The sequence below is a fragment of the Larus michahellis genome, chromosome Z (genome assembly GCF_964199755.1).
Source record: "Larus michahellis chromosome Z, bLarMic1.1, whole genome shotgun sequence".
NCBI classification, from domain to species: domain Eukaryota; kingdom Metazoa; phylum Chordata; class Aves; order Charadriiformes; family Laridae; genus Larus; species Larus michahellis.
In genome coordinates, this window is record NC_133930.1 from 40,565,864 (window position 1) to 40,583,705 (window position 17,842).

General features: G+C 40.6%; 1 protein-coding gene across 4 annotated transcripts in view; it reads right to left on the reverse strand.

The window, feature by feature from the left end:
- Nucleotides 1-17,842, reverse strand: part of PRUNE2 (prune homolog 2 with BCH domain) — a 145,307-nt gene that overhangs the window by 27,818 nt on the left and 99,647 nt on the right. The window lies entirely within an intron of this gene.

The window sequence follows — 17,842 nt, forward strand, 5'->3', positions numbered from 1 at the left end:
GGACACACTTGACAGGTTCCAAACTATTTGCAGTAAAAATGTACGACTCCAAAAAAGCTTCATGTATTTTATCAGAACAGGTATAGCATTTTTGTCTATATTCCTGTTCCAAACTCTTTGTTTTTAAAAAATAATGTTTTTTTTTTACAAAAGCTGAAGAACAGACAATTTTTACACTGTGATTAACAGAGCTGTGATTAGAGCAAAGAAGGTAATTTTTCCTGCCACAGCACCAGCTAGCGCCATTCTGAAAGACTCAGCTGAACGAGTCTGAATAGGCTCGGCTTGTTTCTCCTGCAGTTTCTTCCCACCCTTGCTTTCCCTGTGAGGAATACCCTTATTATTTTACTGTGTGCAGACAAGATTCTTCTGGCCATTAGAGTATGAGTATAGTTTCTGTGATTTCTTATTAATTTCATGTAGATTACATATAAATATGTACACGTAGTCCTGCCTGTAAGTGAGGCAAAGGCTTCACCGTGCTTAAAGTTGCGGAAGATCTTTACCTCTAGTCCCATCCCATCCAATTCCCAATACAGACAGGCAAGCAAGTGAACTCCCAACTTTCCCATGAACCATGGAGAATACAGGCAATGTAATGCTAGGGTCAAATATATTTGTGCTGCTCAACTCATGAGCAGGCCTTGTCTCAATAAAAACAGACACATATTAATCGTGCTAATTTTACTAGATTTATCCCCACATATTGTAGAGTACATCTTTCACAAATACAGAGACTAACTGCTTAATGATTTCTACAAAACACGCCAATTCTGGAATATGTCTAATTAATGTCAAATAATGCTTGAAATATTCCTTCTCTTTGGGTACACAGTAGAGCAGCAAAGAAATTTGATCAAAGTATCCTGCTCATGAATAAACTGTACGGCACAAATTGTCTGTAATGTACCATTTCCTTCATTTCTGCTCTGTAGCATCATCTGTGTTCAGAAGCCGTACAGAAAACCGATACACAGAATATCATCACAATTTACTCAGAAAATGTAAATAAGTCATTAGAGTCTTTGGCTTTTTTTTTGGTGTCTGTTCAATTCATAGTAAATTATGTGTAATGAACTCTAATTTATTCATCTGCACTTAGCAGAGACAAATCTGAATTCTAATGAAGTGCCATAAGTAACAGCCGGATAAGGTAAGAAAACATAGTGGTGGAAACAGTGTGGGGACAGGGTGAAAACTTCGAATCCATGTTAAATTCAGATTAAGATTTTATTTGGGGCATTATTAACCTTTCCCAATATAAAACTATGAAAAGTTCTCAGATTAAAGCAGCTCAGGACTACTCAGATGATGATTCATGGGTACTCAAGGGTGTATAGTCTGGCCAGACAGAACAGGGATTTGATACTAATATTTAAACCATTCATTTATAAAATCTCCTACAGCCTTATCACACCAAATGACAATCCCTCACTGAACAAGCTTCAGAAATCACTGCAGGAAATTATGTAAAAGGAAATGCTCTTCTTTCAAGTTGTGTGAAGAGTAAGTTACAGGAGGACAGTGAATTTTCAGGCTTTCTGTATTTAAAAGAGACTATTCTCTGCATTAAGCCTGTAAAAATGTCTGAGCAGCACGAAGATCATCTTCTCCTCTGTATGATAAGAGCATGACTGAACTTTATATACAGAAATAGTGACAATTATAATCTGAAAAAAGCAATTTCCCACTAGTAATTAATTCAGAATTTTGAGAGTTGCCTGAAATTTTTGCAATGCCTGGGACAGAATTATCCTAAGTTATGAAATTTCTAGGATTGTCTCAACACCGCGTTTCTCCCTGTGGCATCTTTATTTTAAAATGTGTATGTACTCTGAGCTGGCATTGCTGCTTTCTCTAGAATCTCTTACACCTTCATGACGCAAATTTCACATGTTTTTCTGCTTTCAGTGGGACCACTGCAGCTGAGTTAAACCAGATTTCTATATTACAGCTGTGCTTGCAAGAATGGTCCATTTCTAGGGGACTGAAAGATAGATATGTTTCACATCCTTTTGTTTGAATTTCTACCGAAATACAGCTACTGCTATGCACAAGATACTAAAAATATACCCCTCGTGTAGGGATTAATAAGTAAACAGCATCAGAACTTGTTTGAGAATTATTTTGATGGTACAGTGTTTTTAATGTCAATAATCCATGTCGTTCATTTTGGGATATTTGATTTGGGAAGCAAGAGTCTGTGGTCCTGAAAGATCTGGGACAAGGCACACAGTTAAAAATCAGTTCAAGCCCAGTTACCAAAAGTACTGCTGACACAAGGTTATCCATTGTATTTTCTTTTTTTTTTTTTCTACATTGTGTCAGGTTCTCATTTGCTGTCAAATAAACAGTCAAGAGGCTTTTTGGAGAAGACGGAGTCTGACCCTGGAGCTAGTCATAGTTTCCCATATCCCTCGTGCTTTACCCAAACAGAATAAAGATTCCTTGCCAGACATACATACTCTATGTTCAGTGAAAGTTCATATTTTTTAAAAGCCATAGTTAATATTTGTTCAGTCATAAATCAATAGGCAATACAGGTATCTTTCATATCTGGTGGGTTTAGAAAGCTAGTCACAGCGCATGGCTTCTGTGACATTGTACCTCAACATACAGCTGCACAGTCCCCATCAGTGCGAGAACGAGCAAGATATGGACAAAGTTTCTCTTCTACAGACACAGCTCCCCATTTTCTGACGGATTTTGAAAGCATGCTATGCTGAGCATCTCAGCACTTTGCAGAGCAATTTCTGGCTGTGCACAAGCCCTCAACAGATCTCAGCAGGAACCCTAGTAATACAAGATGGACTCCAGAAACTTAAATTAAGCAACTACCTCCTCTTCCTTTCCCACAGACTACCTCACATACTTCCAAAATCATGCTTACAAAATTCCTTGCCTTCCACACAGGTGCAATTGATGCAATGGATGATGTGGCGAAAATATTAGAAAAATAAACCACTTTTTTTCTTCCTTTTAATCATAGAATCATAGAATGGTTTAGGTTGGAACGATCTTAAATATCACCTAGTTCCAATCCCCCTGCCATGGGCAGGGACACCTCCCACTAGACCAGGCTGATCAAAGCCCCATGAATGCTCCTTGTTGAAGAAGTAAATTAAGTTACTTCAGAAAGGTCCATTCTAAGCAGGTATGATTTACTGGATCGATAAAAAAAAAAAGGTTCTTTCACTTGGAACAGAGGTCAAAGTCAAATAAGCTTTTTGTGTCATAAATGACTTCTTTTATGTGGTACACAGACCAGTCATTTAAGGATCAGCTGCACTGGGAATCAAGTTACTGCATATTTGCTTTGATAATTCAAGTCTACATACTTGTTCAGAGGTAGCTAAAAAACCCCTGTTTCTCAAAGGTGGATCAGAGACAGATCTTATGAAAGGAGGAGAGAGAGGCTGGAAGCCAAAATACTTTCCTTGCTCTTTCTTGGTTCAGACATTCTTACAGCTCAATAAATTAATAATCTTTAAATAATTCTTAGTGTCCGCTCAAATCAGTATTTCTCAGAATAAAAAGTTATCCTTCCTGACTTTTCTAGATACAGCATCATTCTGCTATTTTGGAAAGAGCAGCTCTGAATATTCACAGCAATATGTCATAATACCTATGGGCTGTGCTGCCTCACCCTGGTGTCATATGTGATGTATCACCAGTTTCCCAAGCTGCTCAGCAGCTTTGACATATCAAGAAGTTAATTTCTTTAGTCTGAAACAATCTCTACAATGGCTTGCTATAAATGAGTACCTACAACCTGCAAAAGAGAGCAACACTAATTCAACGGTGACCATCACCTTTCTAAAGTGAATCCCTCCGTTTCAACCCACAACTGGCTCACCAGCCAGGCTTTAAATTGTATATATACATTTTCCAGGCTTCTGTACTCATCAAGGCAAAAGTTTAATCTGAAGTGGAGCCCACAACTGCCAACCACTTTTCCTAAATAAGTCAATAATGTTTCTTCCATGCCTTTCCCTTTATGCAGAAAAATATTTTTATACTTCTTATACTACTAATTTTCAGAAGATGTTGAAGGTTTTTATCAGGTTTCAAAGCATGATTAGTAAAAGGAATGACATAGATAAAATCACCTCAGCTCATATTAATCACAGAATCACAGAATCTTCATGGTTGGGAAGGACCCTTAAGATCATCGAGTCCAACCAAACAACCAACAACCTCTGTCACTAGAGCATGCCCTGAAGTGCCACATCTAGACCTTTCTTAAACACCTCTAGGGATGGTGACTCAACCACCTCCCTGGGCAGGCTGTTCCAGTGCCTGAACACTCTTTCAGTAAAGTAATTCCTCCTAATATCTAACATGAACCTCCCCTGCCACAACTCCAGACCATTTCCTCTGGTCCTGTCATTATTCACTTGGGAGAAGAGGCCAACACCCACCTCTCTACAACCTCCTTTCAGGTAGTTGTAGAGGGCAATGAGGTCTCCCCTCAGCCTCCTCTTCTCCAAGCTAAACATGCCCAGCTCCCTCAGCCTCTCCTCACATGACCTGGTCTCCAGACCCCTCACCAGCCTGGTAGCTCTCCTCTGGACACGCTCCAGCACTTCAATGTCCCTCTTGTACAGCGGGGCCCAGAACTGAACACAGTACTCGAGGTGAGGCCTCACCAATGCCGAGTACAGAGGCACGATCACTTCCCTGCTCCTGCTGGCCACGCTATTCCTGATACAAGCCAGAATGCTGTTGGCCTTCTTGGCCACCTGAGTACACTGCTGGCTCATGTTAAGCTGGCCGTCCACCAGCACCCCCAGGTCCTTTTCTGCCGGGCAGCTTTCCAGCCACTCTTCCCCAAGCCTGTAGCGTTGCTTGGGGTTGTTGTGACAGAAATGCAGGACCCAGCACTTGGCCTTATTAAACCTCATACAGTTGGCCTTGGCCCATCGATCCAGTCTGTCCAGATCCCTCTGTAGAGCCTTCCTACCCTCAAGCAGATCAACACTCCCACCTAGTTTAGTGTCGTCTGCAAGCTTACTGAGGGTGCACTCAATCCCCTCATCCAGATCACTGATAAAGACATCAAACAAAACCAGCCCCAAAACTGAGCCCTGAGGGACACCACTGGTGACCGGCCACCAAGAGGATTTCACCCCATTAATCACAACTCTCTGGGCATGGCCATCCAGCCCGTTTTTTAGCCAGTGAAGAGTACACTTGTCTATGCCATGATTCACCAGATTCTCCAGGAGAATGCTGTGGGGGACAGTGTCAAAGGCCTTACCAAAGTCCAGATAGACAACGTCCACAGCCATCCCTGCATCCAGAAGGCGGGTCACATGGTCATAGAAAGAGATCAGGTTGGGTAAGCAGGACCTCCCTTTCCTAAACCCATGCTGGCTGGCCCTGATCCCTTGGCTGCCCTGCACTCGCCATGAGAGCTCACTCAAGATGATCCTCTCCATGATCTTTCCTGGTACCGAGGTCAGGCTGACAGGCCTGTAGTTCCCCGGATCCTCCTTCCGACCCTTCCTGTAGATGGGCGTCACATTAGCCACCCTCCAGTCATCTGGTACCTCCCCTGTTGACCAGGATTGTTGATAAATGATGGAGAGAGGCTTGGTGAGCTCTCCCACCAGCTCCCTGAGTACTCTTGGGTGAATTCCATCCGGCCCATAGACTTATGTACGTCTAGGTGCAGAAGCAGATCATTGACTACTTCCTCCTGGATTATGGGTGGGTTGTTCTGCTCTCCATCCTTATCTTCCAGCTCAGGAGGCTGAGCACCCTGGGGATAGGTGGTAACACATGCTTGTTTTGGCAACTACATGGGAGGAGGGGAGATGAAGTACAATGAAAAGGTTATTCAGAGATTAGACATCTGGCTTTTTTCATATTCCCAAATTACACACATTACACGCGTACACACTGGTCTTGGATGAAGTAAAAGTCCTGCTCATAGCCCACTGTCTTACTGGTTTGCAGTGAAAAACTGAGCTGTTTCAAGGAAGAATGCATGAACTGTGAAATTTTAGGTACAAGAATGAGGCAAGGGAACTCAAGTTCCTCCTTGAGTCAGTTGCTTTTGCAGAACAAGGGCAGCACAAAGTACTTTTCCGTTGAACCCCTCCCATCCCTACTCTGTAACACCGCCCTTATGCAAGCTCAGAGACCAGGAAAGGAGAAACGCGAACTTGAGGGATTGGACATGACAGTACAGTATTTTCCTTGGAAGGTATGAAAAAGCCCTTGGCGTTCACCCAGTAACGCCTGTCCGCTGACTCTCAGCATGGCTCCATCTGAAAGCGCCCTTATGATGAGGCAGGGTGAGGTGTTTTCCCAAGCCAAGGCCAGACTAGGCAGCACCTTCTGTAAGCCCATCTCTGACCTTCCCAGAGGCAACCTACTGATGGCTCTAACAGCGCGTTGATTGCTCCACCTGGAGGATGCCTAACCTCTTCTGGACAAAAGGAGAATGACCCTCTTGCGTTCTCAGAAGCGATAAAAAGCCTCTGAAGTGGAGTGTAAAGCAAATCTTCAAGCACTCCACAAATGGGAATTTACATGAAGGAAGAGTTGACACAAAGTATTTTCTTAATTGCTATATTCCTCTTCAGTTTTCAATTCTCTGCTACAGAAATTTATATGAATTTAAAGCCAAAATATCTCACCAGATAGCTGACTTATAAGGGGTGTTTTGCTTTCATCCATCTCTGTAGCTACTCCAACATTCACTTCACCTCATATAAAAGAAAAGCAAAACCCATTCTGTTATCACAGCTAAACACTTGACACATTATTCCATTTTTAGAACAGAAACTGTTTTGATGTTCTGCATTCATATCCAAATAAAACATCTTTCCCTTTCTTTCATATGTAATGTATGTGTGCTCCAAGCTTGTGGCCTGTAGTTGCTGTTCCATTTCTGTTCAGAAAAAGCTAGAAATAAGAAGTTCACAGATCCTTTCTACAATAGCATGTTTTAAAATAACAGCAAGTACCTACTTTCTGAAATCGTTACTTGTTCTTGGAGTGCCCAGAAAAGACAGAATATATTAATTCTTTCCTTTGTTTTAAGTAGAGGATGTTTCTTCTCGTTATGGACGTAATGCTATAAACTATGTTATAACTGAGATGTGTTATTTCAGAGACCATTAATGCTAATGGACTAATAACAAATCCTAATTTAATGTGCATGTGTTTGCATTTTGACGCTTATCATCCATGTAAGACAGGTAGAAATGTTCTACAAGCAAAATCGGAGAACTGTTGGACATACTTGAATATCAACTGCATCTATAGACAAAAGAAGATGCTATAGGAAGTAAAGCATTATTATATAAAGTTGAAAAATAAAATCTAACAAAATGTGGGCTTAGTCTGAAGAAAGTTTGATGAAAATACACAGAATGAAACAGAGAAAGAAACTCGGACCATCAATCCCCAAAAACCAACTAGACTGTGCACTAAGACAAGAAGAAACCCATTGGAAATGCACCCACTAAAAACACACTCCAAAATTACTTCCTACAACTAGTCCTATACTTCAAAACTTCCAGAAAATAAACAAAAATTTCTACAGTTGCTTACTCAGAGATAAAGGAGACTACAGTGTGAATTTTTTAGGTTCAGCAGAATTAATGATCCCTGAACTGTAGCGGAGTATGCAACAAATCAAAGTGACATACACTGTGCAGGATTCAGTCAATATCTGTCAGAGGCTGTGTTTCAACAACATCCACTTAGCAAGAAAATGAGCATACTGGAAGGAATCCACTCCAGGATAACTGGGACTAGAAAAAAATCATTACTTTTATGCACAGCTGTGTAAAATAATCATACTGTATACAGGTGACTTGTAAAAATGGATTAATTTTATAACCTCCGGAGAGCTGCATTTAGCAACCATATGTTAGTATACTAAAATTAACTGTGTTTCTATTGCTATTTATTTGGTAGCTCTTAATCAAAATTTGTTCAGGAAAAATCTATAGACTGAGCACTGGAATTTATGCATAGCATGAGACTTTTATTCCCATCTCTAGATGCAAACCAAAAACCAAAAAAACCCCAATCTGTGGTGCTTTGTTTGAGCCAAAAGCTTTATTAATCAATATCTGTGCAAATGTTAACTAATCATTGTCATACTGCTGCACAGTAGATAAACACATGCTGATATTCCCATTTTACAGAAAACCATGTTGCTTGCTTTCTCAAGAGCCACAGAACAAACCATTGCTAAAAATTAGTAAAAGTCCTAACTTCCTAGTTTTTCACACTTCACTCATCATATTTAAAGCTTCTTTTACTGATTATACTGTTACTTGATTTTTTCCATGTGCTGATTTTTTATTCCATTTTCAGCACCAAAGTTGGATGAAAAAGTTAGGCATGCCTGTAAGAGGAAATATTCTTTCTGTAGGAAAACCCTGTGTTCTAGCCAGAAGATTTAAATTGTTTGCATTTCAGTATGCCAACTGAAAACATGTTAAAGTTATTGCTTTGGGCCACTGAATAAATTTTTTAAACATTCTTTATGAAAAAGTTTCCTAGTCTCCAATCAACTTTAGTGTTTACTACCTGTTTATCTAGCCATCTTTTTCCTTGTTCCTCTACTTCAGTCTATACTGTAAGCCTCAATATTTTCCAGGTAGCTACTCATAGTAGTAGGCTCTCCTGTCTGCTCTTATCTGTTAAAAAATAAAAGCTGATATTCTTAAGCACACGCCGCTGTTTTCACTGCTGCTCAGCAGCCACAGGCTGTCTGTCTTGACTCCTTGCCAGCTCCCTCCCTGTGTCTGAGCGCAAGAGAAGCAGGCAAAGCCAGGACAGGCTGCAGGGAGCCATGGAGGCACATATGTAAGTAAATAGATGGGTGATAATGGGATTCACTAGGCTATTTCAGCAGCCTTGTGTATATGCCTATGGATGAGGAAGGCTGATGGAAGGAATCCAGGCCTCCAGGCTTCTTCAGTTCTCTGTGAGTTCCAGCCACATAAATTAAAAAGGCATCTCAATACAGAATGAGGGAAATTGGATTTATGTCCCAAACCTAGATGTCTTGTTGAAACGGGGTCTTAGGAACACATGCCAGGACGATGCTGCCTGCAGCAGATTCCAGAGCTCCCCAAAGTCTTTTCCTAGAGCTCTGTCACCAGTAGGTCATAGGATGCAACATGAAAGACAGTGCAACCAGATATTTCATACCTTATCTTGTCCTTTCTGCATCCTCAAGCATTATTAACTGTAGACTATTCAAACACTGCTCTAACGACAGGACAATCAGTCCTTTCTGGGGCTTTTCAGAGCTGCTAATCACCTGAGTATTGGGCATTTCCAAACATTATTTAACATACCTTGGACAACAGCTTCATGAATTAAAGATAAGGAATTATTCACTGTTACAAAAGAGAAACAGACAAATTAACTTTGAAAGCGTCCATTAATGGTGAGTTCCTGATATGTGATGCCTAATAAGCTTTGGCTTTTTTTTTTCTGAATATGTAGCATTTTATAACATCTTTTATATGCCACTACTGATCCTCATGACTAGCTGCCACTGAAAAATACTAACATAGTCAGACCCCAGTGGCTTCACTTTGGCATCCAGAAACAGAACAAATCACACAGGGGTCAGAGGAGAAGGACATGTGTGATTCAAGCAGCTGCGGACTCCTAGTGACCTGCCCCACACGACATAACAACTCTATGGCACGGACATGGACAGGAGACAATTCTTTAGGGCAGTGTTGTCTGACTGCACCCATGAAATAGCACTGTCTCCAACTATGCCTCTTACAGGGGACTATGCATTTCCTAGTATTACCATTTTAATAATATTCTCTTAACTCAGTATTTTGTGTGCAAAAGCAGGTAGAGAATAACAGATTCTAAGGTAGAAATAACGTGCCACTTTACATCTATTGCTCTGCTTTGGTGTTGCATTCACATACCACCATATGGTCTTGCCCTCAGAGCAGGGGCTCTCCTGTTATGTGCCTAGCTCAGCGCTGCTTAATCTTTATCGAGCCAGTGGAAAATTACTGGAATTAACAACACGGAGTTGGGGAGCCTATGTGATGGGTGCTCCTCCATCAGTGTTGGAAGATCACAAGGTCTGGACACGAGCTACATAAGTTCAGATCAGTATTAGCATTTAGAAGGCTTCTTTAAACTTACCTGATCTCTCTGCTCTTAATAAATGTTGTTTAATATTCTACAAATAACATCTAGACAATCTGTTAATCAACAACCACTGCTGAACAAACACTACAAATGCACTGTAACAAGGTAATGCCAGCAGAGAAAGCAGGAGTTAAATCGATCTGATGTAAAAGATCCTTAAGCAGAACCTGAAAATATATTTTGTTTGAAAATTGTACTTCAAAAAATTTATTAAAATGCTAGGCCTAGTGACAGATCTGGGACCTGATTCCCACCTATCACTTTCATTGAGCAATTAATTATTCCTTGAGAAACCTCAGTTTTTGTTTTTCTCACTTTAAAACCAGTTTTGCTTCCAGCATGTGTGGTTCACAGTGACCATTCTCCTGCCTTACTGTGCTGTCAAGACCATTCATCAGAATACCTGCGGCTCCAAGTGATGCAATTGGCACATGAACAGCACTTGAAAAAGCGGCTTGCACCTTACACTCAGTGCAGCCATCTGCACTTTCAGGAAATACGCTAATGCTCTGAGAGTAGTTAACAGGGTAGAGGTTGCAGGATCAGAAGCAGAAAATCTTTAGGAAGTTTTACATTTTACACCCTACTGAGGTTCTCCAGTGGAGTTGTGAGTACTCCCCTCCTACTATTATAGTCTACACCTCATCATGCACATTTGCTTCCCAATGAAGACATGCTAAAATGCCTCGGATTGCTCTTACTAGTAATTACTAAACATGCTAAAATGCCTTGGATTGCTCTTACTAGTAATTACTAGAACTAGTAATAACCACTAGTTCTGCAACTGAGCTAACTTCTCAACTTCAGTGGCTATTTCCTGTTTTCTACTTGGCTTCTCTGTAATACTGTCAGCTTTCTGCATTCCTTAATGGATTTGTTTCTCTGTGTGTATGAATGCTGACACGTACAACGATGATGATACTTAGTACCATACTATACTAGCTGAAATCAAATGTTTTAACAAAGCATCTTACAACAGGTGAATTCCGTCTTGGTCACATGATAAAATGTGTTTAGGAATGATTTTCAGAGCTGCTAATCATAACAACTCATTTAACATCAAGATCTACAGATTTGTAGCACTTTTATTGATCTGTTCATTAAAGCATTAGGATATCTTCTAGCAGTCCTTCGATTTCAAGTTCAGCTTTTGCACAATTTATGATATGCTGATAGACAGGAAAAGATACATGGCAACATTTTTTTAATACTGTATGACTTCTGTTTTTTCCTCCCCTTGTTATCTTTTTTCTCTGGTCCTATTTATGGCTTCATTCCTTATCCTTCTCAAACAACTTCTATTCCTTCAATACCTAAAATCTTATGAATGTGTTCATTTTCTGTTTTCTTCTCACTTTTGTGCCACTGTACTGCCAAATTGCTGTCTTTCCATCTTTGCATGTTAATGTGGCTATGATTTCACAACTTACGATGGTCAATGTCATTATAATTTAGATTCAGATCTTACCTACTGCAGCAAACCTACAAATGACTAATAGCTACCTTTTCCCTATCTTGGCTATAACTGAGCTAAAAAGGCTCTAAAAAGACGTTGATGTTAAACTTCAGTCTCTCTTAAAGCTGCAGTTGTCAGAGACCTAATAGATAGCAGCGGAACGTAAATGGCAATGCAGAATATGGAGCGGGAATTTTAACCAGCAGATTGAAATGGAAATAAGCAAATGGGTGTGAATTGGCAACTGAAAAGTTGCTATCCATACTGGGTGATTTGCAGCTTGGGAACAACACAGGTGAAGCCCAGCCATGAGCCAGAGGAGACACCTAATCAAGGCACAAAAGCTCTACTGAAGCAGTAAAGGTGGCACCAAGGCAGGCCGCCCAGCAGCCTGCTCCCACTGCTAGGGGGTTTGCAGACCAGGACAGACTGTCAGACCCTGCAGTAGGCAGGTCTAAAAAGGCATGTGCAAAAGGAGACGGGAGAGACACAAACCCAGCAGTTATCTTCAGAAGCAAAACTCTGTCACTAAGTTGGAAGGGCCACAAAGGCAGTAGGAAGACAAAAACCAACGCAAGTGTGGGAGAGAGAAGAATGTCAGACATAGCAAAAAATGCTGTGAAAGAGCCGGAGCGACAGGAAATGCCAGACTGAAGAAGTAATGTTCAGGAACGAGGTGAGAAAATGGGGCTCCTCCTTCCCCGACGCGGCACTCCTCGCGCATCATAGACTGGGAAATAACAGGGGCAAGGTTAGCTATATGCTCTACTGCTTTAGACAAGCAGGCAAAGGTGCATCCTGCTGGTCTGCTGTCCATCAGACAGCTCTTTAGAGTTTGTTGCCAGTATTTTCTGCTAAGGAGAGTGATCTTGTTCTGGTAGGACACAGTCAGCATTCACATGGTAGCCTGAAATAAGGAATTCTCATCTGCTGCTATTTTTCACGGCTGCAATGGCTATAGAGAAGACCACACTCTACAGGATATGCTAAGAACTAACTGAAGTATCTGAATGAGTTAATACATAAAACCCTGTAACAGCTAAGCCATTTCCTTCAATGTCCAAAGGAAAACCAACTAGTTAAACTAAGAAATCTGATGAACAACTGGACTGTCATTCCCGTCCTCCCCTCTGCCTCTATCTCATTTGTTGTTGCAGTAGTATTTTTCTGGATATTTTTACAGTCCTGAGGACACTACAGTGATAAAAATAGCTTTATCAATATTCACAGGTGCCGATAAAATCATATTCTCACCTATACATTATTTCTTGACAAGAGAGGTCTTTTGCCTGAAAAAAGAGACGGTGGCTTAAAGATTATTGGTTTATTTTCTCTCTGCCTTTTTCTACAGATATATTACAAGCTGCTAAATAACATTGCTTTCCTGTTACTGCTGAATACTACAGAGATGCCACAAAACCTAAACAGACTGCTTGTAACAGGATCTAAGTTTTTAAAGTAGTGAACTTAATGCGAAAGCTAGACTTGTCTCTGACTACACGAATTTTCTATAATAACTGTCCAGATTTATGCCAAAGAGCAGCCAGACTCGTCAAAGACAGGAATAAAAAGGTTCTTTTAGACCTTAGAACTCCCCTGTCCTACAAGTGATAGCAGTGGAGAGCATGGGTGAGAGTAGTGGGAGGAACACATCAGCCCTGGAAAAAAAGTGTTTTAGCAGGGTAGGGGTTGGGGTGGTGTCGTGTTGTGTTGTGTCCCCCGCCCCCAGCCTCCGACTCCCACTGTTGTCTTACTGCCTCCTGACCACGTTGCTAGAGCTGTGAGCATCATCTCTTTCTCATCCCATCTCTGCTTCCCAAGAGTATCAATAAAGCTAAGCCCAGAAATGACATCTCTGCCTGCCCCCCACTTACTTAGAATAATTCTGGCTAAATACACCTAACATGCCTGCATACATTTCTTCTCAGCATTGCTCTAAGTAGCTCATGTTTAGACATTCTACACATTTTCAATGCCCCCTGTACGTCACTGTCATTTGTTTGCTTACCACACTTGAAACGGAAGAATATTTTCATTCTTTCCTCACAGACAGAAAAGCAAACAACTGAATGGAGCTGAATCAAGCTCCTGTAATTAAATTTAAACAAAAATACTGCCAAAAACCAAACCAACTTTTGCGGTAATTTTTCAGTTCTCTTACCACTGAGATTATTGCTGCATCCTTGATTGGTTAACCTTCAAAGATTACATATTCTGTCCACTGCAACATTTTAAGAGGACGTTGCGAAAAAATCAAAAATTATATGCTTCAGTTGATAGCGAAAAGCCTGAAAACAATACCATTGTCAAGTAGGCTACAATAAGAGCTATCACAAACAATCACTATGCCAGTAATTAAGCAGTCGTAAAAGGAAGTTACCCTCTGACAGCGCTCAACGTTCATTCCTCTTTTTCCCACCGTACCCTCAGAGCTAGGCAAACAAGCTGAAAAATAATCTAATGTGCTAGGTGACTGTGCAGTGAAGTTTTGTTTCCTAATTATAAATACCGTGCCTGCGCTCAGACAAAAGAAATCCCATTGAACTGATGTAAGCTCCTCTCATAAAGAGCTGCAACAGAATTAAAATACAGCTGCCCGGTTTTCAGTAATGAGGTCCTGGGTGCTTTGCATCCTGCTGACAAACATCTCCCCTTTTTCTGTCTAAAGTAACTGCAACAATAGAGCCGTTAATCAGAAAATCTTCTGCATATCAGCCTCTCGGAGTAAAGAGATGCTTACCTTCTAAAGACTTGAAGAGGCCTTTCTATTGGGAAAATAATAAAGATGCTTTACTGCTGCACTTCAGCATCCTTCTTTCTGTAGCAGTTTACTAGGAATACAGATCCTCCACCATTTTCTCGTCACGTGGCTAGTGGTACTGCTAAATAAGGGTGATCACCTGCCTTCAGATAGCTGGCTGCCTGAAACAGCAGCTACCGGGCTTTGGTTAAAGGAACGCTTAAATGAATGCAGAGCTGAGCTTCAGACATGAAAATTATTTTTTCCCCCACGTTCCCTGTGGAGCTTTGTCTGAGCATCACCGAACTTTGATACGGCGAGTCAGCTGGCAGTAGTGAAAAGCTCCCTGCTGTTTCATTTCAGAGCCTGAGGAAAGGTTGTGATGAGAGACTGCATGACAAAAGTTCTTACGGATTCAGCCCGTCTCAGCCCTTATTTGTGTTTGCATCAATGATTATAGAGCACATGCATATTCAAACATGCTTTACATAATTTGTTCGGTTTGTAATTCAGCTATGGGAGTGCATATGCAAATTTAAAAAAAAAATATCACAAACCAAACAAAAAACCACCAAACAACCACCAGTTCAGAAAGCAAGGTGAATTCTGGGAACACAAATTGTATGAGCACCAAAAAGCAATGCTCACGGCCTGTGCTCTTGACTGTGTTTCTTACGGGCGTGCTTGAAGGAAGGAGATTTCTTCCCATGCAGTGCAGTCCCACAGTCTCCTTCTATAAAAGCCTGTCCAGGGTAGTGTCCTAGAAACTCCAGGTTTCCTTCCAAATGCAAAACAGCTTTCAGTCCTATTCCCTTGCAATCCTGTGGGGGTAAAACTGCAAGGCAACAGGCCCTAGGAGAGCCTAACCTTCAGCTAGTTTCTCCCTTCACACCACGCAACTCCTCCTTGAAGACGAGTGACGTGAGAGCTGGAGATGCTTTCACATCAAACTGCTAGGCCATAAGCAGTCAAGAACAAACGAAAGCCTAACCCCATTTTCATTTGTCAGTACAGCTCCACGCTCACCTACAGCACAGGGCAAATAAAAATTCAGTGGCTCCCACCTTGTTCTTCATGGTACTAGTGATCCTACAGGGAAAGCTCTCATCATCACCTGTCTGCTGCAGATCTCTCGAGAAATCAGCCCCCAGCAAGAACAGCAGGCCAACACCAAGCATTTAAAAAAACCTAAAAAATCATTACTGATGTGAAAATACATTTCTAAAGAGGACACTGCTGCAGATGTGATCTCCGATGCTACTGTCAGCTAGTAAAATTTCCAACAATGGGAATATTTTTTAGCACTTTTTCAACCGGACAATCTTTAATTAATTTGAAACCAAAAGTCCAGACACCCAGAAGCTGTATCCAGGAAATAGAGCTATAAAGTATTTATGTACAATAGAAGTCATTAGTAGCATGATTATAATGAAGCTATGATATTAGTAATGCGGCAGAAGCTATGGCCTTGATCCTCCATGCTCAGAATGACACAGAACATCTTTGAGACATTGGGACGCTCTGCTGGGACCCACTAAGCTCACTGGGGCTCACTGTCAAAGTCAGGTCTGGGTCAACAGGGTTGTTTCAAAGCTCGTTAATACTTTAGGCTGAAATCTCATGTCATTGATCACACTGATTGGAATAAATTATATAGTGAATTATTTCAGAAAACCATGGGATTTTGAATAGTGGGGGAGTTTTTCTTGCGACCACTAAACCACACTAGCATAGTCTAGGTCTTCTTGCTTTAAGAAAGTTGCTCTATCAGACCAATCTCACCATACAAGTAAAATTTCAGGATTTTTACCTGAAATTTTTTTTAGGTATTTTTAAAACTGTTTTTCAGTCACTGAAGTGTTGTTCTCTTCTTGTTAAAAGGTTTATATAAAGTACTTGGTATTTGGCATGTAAATGTTAATGCTGTTTTTACAAAAATGTGATCACCATATTGGCTGCTGCTATTGTTTAACAGCTGGCTCTGCAATGGAAAACTGGGTTTTTAGTTTTAATTAATTTTCAACCTCCAGATGGTGATGGAAAATACTGTATCACCTCAAAACTGATAACAAAAAAGATGGTTGTCATGACTTCATAGGTCAAATCAAGTAGAGGGAACAAAATGATGTTATTAAAGCCCATGCATGAACAGCATATGTTGTTACTTCCATCAATAAAAAAGGTTAGCACTGAGATTCACTGACATTAAAATAGATTATTACAAATTACTATTTTTTTAAATAAAACGTTTTAATGAATTTACAGCTACATGTTGGAAACTTCCCTGCTCCGAATTTGTCGCAGGGATTCTTCTATTTTCACAGAAGCAACACCTTCGCAAAAGCTAATATATAGCATAGAGCTTCTAATACATAATGTATAGTATTATAATGATTATAATGGTATGATAAATAATAACGTAAAATACACTCATTATATACTATCCTACCCCAAACTCACATGAATGTTGAAATCTCAAGAAATCTCAGCAAAATTAAAGAGTTCTTGCACATGCCAATCTAAACATTTTATTTAGTTTCAATTAGCTTTTCTACTTTCGTTACAAGGCATTAACTTTCATTTACATGGGCTTTTCTACAAGCAACCTTCGCAGTTGTTGCTCCTTTCCTTAAGTGTTTGTTTTTAACCTTTGAAGTATGCTCCTTGTGTTTAGTCAATTGTCATGCTTTGTGCTGCACCAAGTGGGAGACCCGAGTTCAATTCCCATTTCAAGTCCATAATCTTGTAGTTCAGCAGGAGCTGGAAGCACCACTGTAGCAGCGTGCCTGGTCCCCAGAGTGCCTGAAACTGCTTTCCAGCAAATCTGGCCAATTAATAAAGAATCTTGACAGGAGTGAAAGATGACAGCCACACAGGTATGCAATGAAAAAAGGAAACGGAGGCATCCAAAGGGAAGTAAAGGTTACTTCGCAGAATGTGGACCTTAGACTTACACCAGATTTTCAGTGCTTTAGGCATCCTATATATAGGAGCCTGCATTGCCCATTAAAGCAAAAAGCAAACTCGGGCTCCCTAATTCATTGCCTTATCCTGGCTTTTGGGTGACATTTTGAGAAAACACTGGGTGAAACCCTTGGTCCACTGGAGTCAGTGAGAATTTTTTCTCTGGTTCCATTCTGTCAGTATTTTAGTTCTGGATGTCCAGTATTGGACATTGATATTTGGCTTGAAACATTAATACCTTTGAGATACATGATGTGCATTTGGAAAAATCACAGAGGTAGCAGAGTAGACTCAGAACTCTTATTAATCTTGAAATAGTCACAGCTTTTTCTTTCATTATATTTAATTATCTTTATTCACTGCCAGCTACAGGCAATGTGATGAAAACAGGCTTCTCTTAAAGCTGGATTGCTTACAGTACTGGGCAATTTCAATAGCCAGCAGTACAGCAATGGTCACAGAGAGATATTTTGGACAGAAACAGTGGAAGAACTATCTTTTCTAAAAAGTCACTATACAAA